The sequence below is a fragment of the Haliaeetus albicilla genome, chromosome 16 (genome assembly GCF_947461875.1).
Source record: "Haliaeetus albicilla chromosome 16, bHalAlb1.1, whole genome shotgun sequence".
NCBI classification, from domain to species: Eukaryota; Metazoa; Chordata; class Aves; order Accipitriformes; family Accipitridae; genus Haliaeetus; species Haliaeetus albicilla.
The window spans coordinates 26636478-26644735 of NC_091498.1; positions in this window are offsets into that span (position 1 = coordinate 26636478).

Sequence of the window (8258 nt, forward strand, 5' to 3'; positions counted from 1 at the left end):
AACTTATTTCTCTGTTCTTCCTCAGAGCGAGCATGAGATTTGCTCTCATTTGCCTCAACTAGAAGGTATTGATTCCCTTTTCGGAGTGGAGCAACTAACCAGTGTAAGCAGCTTCTGAATTGAATTAAGTTTAATCACAGGGTCTAAACTAAATCGCATTCATTGTATTTCTAACATGCCATGGCTAAGCTTTTTGCCTGATGAAAAATGAGACAGGAAGAAAACACTATCTCGAAGATGGTGATGGCGTTTAATGTAGATGAGTGATTTTGTGGCAGCTTTTCAGGTTGCGAAAGCAGTGCCGGTGTCACGCTCGCCTTAGGCAGATCTGATCCAGAATATTTTCCACATCACCAAAAGGCCAGATAGCAGCTGACGGGATTTTATTAAATTATTATACTAATTGCTATATACTATTAATAACTGAAGTTGCGGTGGCATTTTCATCTTTGCATTCGCTGCTGCGGTGAACTACTAGTGGACGAGAAATAAAGTAGAGGTGGCATGATGGAATCGAGATACTTCAATGATGGAATCGAGATACCTCAATGCTGAGCGAAGTATGCAGCCTAGCTCCTGACCTTTATGTGTGTGCTTAGCTTGAGCGTAGGTCTGCCTAAATACCTATTACTCAGGAAGACACTTATGATCCTGCAAGTTAAAAAGAATTGGAAAATCCTGGCATTATCTCTTCTACCCATACCACCTTCCCTGCTGGGTTCACTGAGCATCACACCCATAAAGGTTTCGCTGCTGAACCGCCTCCTCCTCCGAAACAAGAAGGTGATTAATCACCTCGGGTGACTCTAGACTGATTGCCTTGGCCGAGAGCCCAGGAGAGAGGGGACGCCGGCCACCGCGCTCCTTTGCGCTGTGGCACGAGGCTGTGCCCAGTGCTGCTGCTGGGAGCCCAGGTCAGGAGCACTGGGACGAGGGGGCAGCAGCTCTGCAGTGCCCGGGGGGGGCAGGGGCGGCCTGGGGGCCAGCATCTCTGTTACCACCCTGAGCAGTCACAGACATATATCACTGTGCCACAGCAACAGACTTGTACACAGCTGTCAGACTGTATTTAAAAAAAAAAAAAAAAAGGTGCTACTATAACAGATGCAGTTTTTCTCTTTTTTTTTTTTTGTTTTTTGTTTTTAAGTTAGTCCTAGATTAGATTACAGTGAAATATTTCCCCAGATTACAGCCATGTGCATTAGTTTTTCCCCCCTTGCAAAGAGATGGTTGCCTTCCTTATTTCAAGGATGAAAAATGAAAATCTTGCATTCTCGTAGCTCTGTGTGTGTGCGCTCTCACCAATACATACTGGTTTTGGTGCTGAACGACTATTCTTTTTCCCGGACTATGAAAATGTACTGCATAGGACAATCAGTTTTTTTATGTTCCTTGATACTTATAGTAACCCATAAGTTATGGAGTGGCTGTCTTCCTCACTCGACCTCACAGGGGTCTGCAGGTGGAAAAGTTTGAGAGCCTGTTCTGCCTGCTCAGAGCACGTGGTTGAGACAGCAGGAGTTAGGAATCCCTCACTTTCCCTAGCAACATTTACCTGGCTCTGCTGTTGATTTGCTCTATACCTGTGTACGAGCCACTTAATTTTGTGTACTATTTATATTTTGAGAGCTCATGGGTGCTTCTTAGCACCTTACAGGACAAGTCTTTGTAGGAACACAGCTTATCTCATGCTCTTGGAACTCATGTCCTAATGTAAAAATTTAGATTATAAATATCACAGTATGAGGAGACCTTATGGGATGAAATACAACTTGATCAGATGCTACAGGGGTCTCACCTTATGGAGTCCAGTTGCTGGGACAGAGACCATCTCTAGTGCTGCCTTAGCTCACGGACATAGTTGATTCTTCTGGATACAACTGGAATCCAAATAAAGAATATTAGTTAAAACAACATTGTGCTATACTAGCCATAGGGTAATTCAGATGGGAATTCAAACACAAATGTCAACACAGAAACACAATCAGACAAAAATATCTAATAAAAATCTGGGCCTGACATGCTTCGTTGGAGTGCCTCAGTTTCTGCCCGTTTTCACTGAAATTGAGGCAGGGGTTCGTGCCTCCCCAGAAGAGCGGTTCCCCAGTCCGATGGCAATTAATTCCCAGTTGAGATGCAGACATTGCAAACAAACATTACTCATTAGCAACAACATAGTATAAGAATGACTAGTCCAGTGAGCAGCTGGAAGAGCTGCTCGGCTGAAAAAAGGATTGGATTTGTTTTGATTTAACTCAAGCTAAACTTTGAGGAAAACATAATTTCCTGCAGGCTTGAAACCTGGCTTCTCAGGGAGCTCCAGAAGGGAATTTCGGATCCCTGAGGCTGGCCCTTGGCTGCTGGAGGGGCCGAGGCGTGTAATCCTTTCCATAACCTGACTGCACGCCTTCTTTTGCAGGATACAGCCATCAAAGACCGACACCTCAAAATGTCTTATGAACAATTTTACAGGAGATCAGATTTTATTAAGTCATCACTCATAGTAAGAAACCATCTAGGTCTCCTAAAAGACCACCCTTCAAAGGCAACCTGGGTTTTTTTTGTGAGTTCCCAGAATTAAAGGAACATCCACATGCTGGCTCTGCTCCCGCTGCCCAGATCTCTCCCTGGGTACCCAAGAACTGGGCACCAATTACATTTCCATTTCAAAGGCCAAAACGGCACTTAAGTCTTGCCTAACACTTATGCTGGTCTTCTTCATAGGGCAAATTTCATCCTAAGAATCCAATATTCATACAAAAAAAATTGGTTCTTGAATATCAGATTATACCCATACATAATGGTAAAAGCCTTTGGATTAGAGGCAATGATATCATTAGTTAACACAGTGTTAGGATTAGAGCGGAACTAAATCCACATGCATCTCGGTTGCATAGGTTTTCCATTTCCAATATTTCTAACCTGAGGAGAACTAGGCCTTCTTTAGGGCTTTTGTGGTATTCTATTTTGTAATAGAATGCCTGGAAAATTCTGCTTCTGACATTCTGATGGTTCCAATTTCTGACTGGGCCATTCTGTTTGTTAGTTTTCTTCATACAGTACAGGTAAAAAAAAAAAAAAAATTACCCTCCCTCCCAAAACTCAGAGTGCCACCTTAAACTGATGAATACAGCAGCCAGATCATTTTACTCAACTATCAAGTATTTTTACATCTCTATGATAAACTGCTACACTATGTTTCATTCTTTGATTACAGCTGTTCCAATAGCCATCTAGAACACTAAAAATGAGTTAGAGAAACTACAACACGAAGATCTTGCGGTTTACAGATGCATCTTTTGGTGCCAGTAATAACTATTCCACAATCCCAAATGTGTTACAGTAATGGTTGCCAGTTGCCATCAAAGCAATGTACAGAAATCAGAAAACACTAGCTTGTATATACATCTTCGAACTTACACGACACAGTTCATGCAAATATTTATCTGATAGTAAATTGCCAGAAAACAAAATCATAACCAAGATTTAAATAGTGAATTGGAATGAAAAGGATTGCTAAGGAGAGCTCATCCTTTAGAAATAGATGGAATATGTTGCTCACATATGACTGTGTTCTTTGAAGGTAGACATAATATTTCAGATTTGAGCTAGGTCTTTATTGACCCATTTAGCTAGACTGATATATGTCTTTAATACTCCAAAGTACAGTAATGATTTTCTGATAAAAACTAAAGCACCTCTTATTTTTTTCAGGATTTATTCATTGCCTATAAAGATAAAAGATATATCACCAATGTGCTTCATCCACTAATAAGGCAGCCCACTCCCTCTCTCTCGGAAGATAATGCAGATCAGTTTTTTGCGAAATTCATTGCTGTGACTCCTTCATTTCAGCAGCTGGTAGCATGACCACTAACTTATTAAATGTGTGAAGAAAAACATGTCAAATCTTTCCTTTTACTGTGCATTTGGGTTCACAATGAAAAGGGGAAGGAGAAGAGCACACTTTCATTGTCAGGCAAGCAGCTGAAATTCTCGTGAATCCATTCTCCTTAAATTTTAAGCTAAGTTAGAAGTCTCAATTGACCTGAAAACTGAAAGCCAAACCCAGTGAAATTATCTAAAGACTGTAATTTTTCATGATGTGTGACAAACCTCTTGCATGCACTAAGCAGAGCTGGAAAACTGGAAAAGTTTTGAGATTCATGATGAAAAGATTAAGTATAGCAGGATCTAAACAAACTTACAAGGATGGCAGATTTCAACTACAAATAACATTTTTGTTGATGACTGATGTTCTGCTTGGTTTGTTTATGTCTCCAGCATAGTCTCTCTGTCTCAACTATCTCAAAACCCCCCACATCGTATTCTTAGGATTTTATCATTTAATATTTTAAGGAAATGCTTATTTATGATTTTAGGGGTAAAATCTTACCCCTAAAGTCATCAGCAAACCTTATATAACTCAAGATAAGTCTCTCCAGAAATACTTAACTGTTGCTAAGGGGCAGTAGCAGGTCCACAGTGCTTGTAATACAATAAGAATACCTGACTTGAACAAGATAACTTATCAAGTTCTTCTAGAACTGTTCTTGGAACTAACATCATTTAATATTTTCATTAGTGATTTTGGCACAAAGACCTAGAGGATATTAACAAAGTATGATGGTGCCCTAAAACTAGGAGGCATAATCAATAGGAGGACGATAAAGAAGAATTTATAACTTGCACATAGAAATAGAAACAGGATGAAATTGGACAAAAACATGTACTCTGGAACTGAGACCAAGAATTTCTGCCTTGAGCTTGGAACTCAGCAAATTAAATGGCAGAAGAGGAGAAAAGGCTTTCGACATTAGTTGGTCACAGGATAACTAAGCCCCTCTAATGCAGCTGTGGAGGAATCTGAGTAGAGCCTAGTGTATTGCAGCCAAGATATTTTGGACAGAAATAAATAAGTATTAGTGTGATTGTTAAAGTATTAGTTGGGTTGTATCTTGAAGTGAGTTAACAGAAATTTCCTGTTAAAGCAAGATTATTTCAAATAATAATAATAATAAAAAAAGCATAAGAACAGAAAAAATGGTATTATGACAGAGACTGGAAAACACTAGCTGCATTAAGCCTACTAAAATAAAGCCTGAGAAGCAATATAGCTGCTTTCCATAAATACACTATGAGCTAAACCTTAGGAACATATGAGAACCATTTAAGCTAAATGACTACATATACACACATACATATAGTAAATAGACATAAACTGGATGGAAATGAGCCATCAAAGAAGAAAAGCTCTTGAACGTCCTCCCAGTAAAACACCACAGGCCAAGCACTGAAACAATTCAGAAACGAAGGTTGAGCAACTCGTGAGAAGAATTATATGCCATGGTTATCCCTCGTAATATGGAGCTGGTTTCTGCGAGCCAGAGAGCTGACAGGGAGCGCGGTCCAGCTTCTTGCTGAGCTCATCCAGCTTATTTTGATGAGCGGAGGAAAAGCCCGAGGACCGACGAGCACAACGCAAGGACCCTGGACGGCTCATCATCAGAGGAGCGGTTGCCCCCAGGGCACACGGAGAAACCAGCACGGCACAGGGCATGAACGGCAATGGTTAATGCTGCTGAACGCCCTAATTCCCCTTGGCGGGGGGGATAGTGCCACACTGGCATCTGCAGGGGGGACAGGAGGAGCCTGGAAGGGGAGGCGAATTGCAGCTGGCCAGAAAACCAACCGGACAATGATGTCTGTCACTTGTGCATTTCGTATTTTCCAACTGCTTGACTTGAAAACCCAGACTTCATCTTGAAAGTACATGCGCTTGAAAAGTCAGATCTGAGTTTTCTCGCACTGGGCACTTCAAGATATTCTGTAACTTGGGTTCTCAGACTTCAATTACATCAAAATCAAACTGTAAACACACAGTGTCTTCTATGAAAAAGCCTCTCACAAATGTTTCACTTCCAGTTGAACAAACATTTCATTTAAGGATGCATCAGCCCAAACACTAAAGCTTTACAACATTTGAAATATTCTCCCAGTAAAACAGACCCTGAATCCTTAAGTGTATTTTTTCCTATGCTGACTTTGCAGGAAACTGTACTGAGCCTCAGCATACATTATCACACCTGAGGTACCTATACCACAAACACACAATGTCTAATTTAACTGATGGCAGTAATGGCCTGTTATTCTTACTTGCATGGTCAGTATAGTAAGATAAGTCACTTCTTTTCAGGAAAATCCTGGGTTTTGTTTTGGTCTTTGTTTTTTTGTTGGTTTGTTGTTTTTTGTTTTTTTCTTTTTTTTTTCTTTTTTTAATACAGAAAAATACTGGAGGAATCTGTTTCTCTGCTGCCTTCTGAAAAACCATGCCATCCCTTGTATATACATATCTCCTTCCCTCTTCTACTTTTTTTCCTCCTATGTTCATTTGCCATTCCAGACAGGCATTAGTGTAGTTCTCTTCCAGACGTTTGGTCAAAATTTGGTACATCCATTATGACTGCTAGCAAAACCTCTCAATTAAAAATGTAGCTTTAGTCTAGACATGTAAACAGTTTCATATTTGTATTTGTGGAGGCCAGATTAGCTGGGAACTGGTCAAAAAGAGCCTGGCAAACACCTTCCCCATCATAGTTTAAGGTGAAAGAAATTATTTTTCAGGTAGCGTGCTGGTTTTTTTTGAAAGTTGAACGTGTACCTGAGAGAGATTTTGTGTTTGCGGTGCAACAGGAGCTGATCCAGGGCTGGGCATAGTCTGCATCAACTCGATCCAAGCCACGGCCGCTACCTCAGATTCAACGTGCGCTGGAGGAACAGCATTGAAAGGCATAAGGACCGAGATTACAAAGGCGTTATAGCATAGGGTACGTAAAGCACAAAATCATTTAGCGATGAAAACATTTGGAAGAATTGCTATCAATGTTCTCTTCTGGTCTGAACTGACCAGCAATCTTGAGAAAGACGCCGTGGGTAAATACAGACACCCCTCCCTGGCCCCCCTCAACCGGAGTCGCACACTGCCACGGGAGCAGTTGGGCATCGAGTAAAACATAAAGACGACGTTAGCCCTGCAAGCAGAAGGTAACTACTTATGACTATTTTTATTAATCTCAGCCCCCGGGTTTAGATGATGTTGCAGCTGAGCGGGTGACCGCGCATCTCTGGGGCTGGCAGGGGCAGCTCGGGGGGGCTCGGCTGGGGAGGGCACACGAGGCACGGCCAAAACGTGCTGCCTGGAAAGGAGGGAAGTGACCAGGGAAGCTTCGAGAAGACGGGATACGGCGGTGGTTAGCATCACCCTTGGTGGCAAGAGCTGAGACCACGAAGGAAGGAGGTCTGAGTATAACGCGTGAATTCTTCGATGCGCCTGCGGTGCTGAGCATGCCGGACCCTGACCTTGCACGCTGAGGGCAGGGGGAGATGGCTTGACCCAGAAGGTACCTGGAAAAGTTGTAATCTTCCTAAATAGCTGCCTTGTAATACAGCTAACGCCGGCGCAGCTCCCGTCTACAGTACCTTCGTGCTGGCAGCCGAGCGAGCCATTTCAGCCTTGTCGTCCATACGTGGTTCTTTGACCATGTCCAAATAGAAGCCAGTTTTGGGCTGTTCAGGTAAGTCTTATCCTGGGCAGACACAGAGCACCGGCAGACCCGTGGGAGTTTTGAGCAGATTTGGGAGTTCTCACTCTGTTCCCCCTGTACTCTGTGTGTTGCTCGAACAGGTTTTTTCCTTGGCAATGTCTTTAGACCTCTTGAAATCTCCGCTTGGGACTGAGCGTGAAGGTCCAAAGGGGCGATCATGACCTGACTGTCTGCAATGGGCATGGACATTGCACAACCTCGCAGACTCTCCATCCACAACCACCAAGAGAGGCCCGGCTAAGAAAGTTTAACTCCAAAACTCTTAGAAACATATAGATAATATATTAGGGATTTACATGTAACATATAATATGTAGAACTTGTCTCACTATCAGATCTCCAATTTTTCCTGCCTTCCACAAACGACTGTAGCTCCATACACAGTCCCTTCCCTATCTTGCCCAAGAGTGACCGAACAAACCTGCATTACTGCTTTCCCACCCTGGCTTTGTCTCCCCAGCAGAAAAGCCTAAGTCCTTGGCTAAAATGATTAAATAAATAAACTTATTTTGATTTGGCCTTGTGTGCCAATAATTAGGATTTTGAATTCTTGTTTGATTAAGTTTGTTTGCAGCTATGAAAATGTAGGACTGTAACAGTTTACACTTGATTGCAAGCTACTTTCTGTAATAAAATGCAGACTGTTTCTGTCTGT